Below are 1,001 nucleotides of genomic sequence, written 5' to 3'. Positions count from 1 at the left end.
TGGAGAGGGGCAAAGCTAAGAGACATTTGACTGGTCTTAGAGGTTATACTTTTACTACTAGCAAAGGCAGAGATGAAGATAAACCAATCCTATTGAACTGGGATTGCTAAAGGCTACTAACCTAGTCAGCAAAGTATACCAGAAGTAAACTGGTCCGCAAGAAACTGCAATCTGACTTCTAATTTTTTGATTCGTCTGGAAATGTAAAACATTTAATAATCAACATTAAATATGTACTAGCAATTAAATCTCTTCAAATAAAGTGTAATTATGCACAAAATTAATGAAAATAAGCAAATCGTGGATATTTTTAAATTAATGTACTTCTAGGTAACTTATAAGTGAAATAATTAAACAGAAAAGACTGGACAGTATTTTGAACTGCATATGAGTGAGTACTTGTGCTTCTGCACGAGAGACGTGGTCACAGTGATACCTAGAGGAACACCAATAACCTTGGAGGTGTATATCTGCAAAACTAAAAGGCTAAAATGATTAAGATTGCCATCCATCCCCTCAAAGAAAGAATATTCAAACAAGTTTAAATTCTGCTAAATATTTCTTTCTATTTCTTCTTTGACCCATTTATCATCTAGGAGTGTATTGTTTAATCTTCATAGTTTATATAGCTACTAGACCCTCTGTTGCTATTGACTTTAAGTTTTATTACATTGTGGTTCAATAGCTACAAGGAATTATTTCAGTTCTTTGCAATTGTTGAGAATTTCTTTGTGCACCAGTATGAGGTCTCTTTCACAGAAACTTCCAGAGTAGAAAGCATATTCTTTGGTACTTAAGTGCAAGATTCCATAGATTTCTTAGGTCCATTTGATGTATATCATTTAATTCAAATGTTTCTCTGTTTATTCTTTGTCCAAATATCTATCTATTGGAAATAATGGAGTACTGAAGTCACCTACTACTACTGAGTTGAAAGTAATCTATGTCTTGAAGTCTAGTAGTACTCTTAATGGAACTGGGTACATCAGAGTTTGGTGCAT

General features: G+C 33.3%; 1 pseudogene; it reads right to left on the bottom strand.

The window, feature by feature from the left end:
* The window catches only part of LOC115068536, a 41,174-nt pseudogene that overhangs the window by 5,936 nt on the left and 34,237 nt on the right, over positions 1 to 1,001 (bottom strand).

The sequence above is a fragment of the Nannospalax galili genome, unplaced genomic scaffold (assembly GCF_000622305.1).
Source record: "Nannospalax galili isolate Female #2095 unplaced genomic scaffold, S.galili_v1.0 scaffold1372, whole genome shotgun sequence".
In the NCBI taxonomy this organism is placed as follows: Eukaryota; Metazoa; Chordata; class Mammalia; order Rodentia; family Spalacidae; genus Nannospalax; species Nannospalax galili.
The sequence above is the reverse complement of the archived record's forward strand: the minus strand, read 5'-3'. Positions and strand labels throughout refer to the sequence as shown.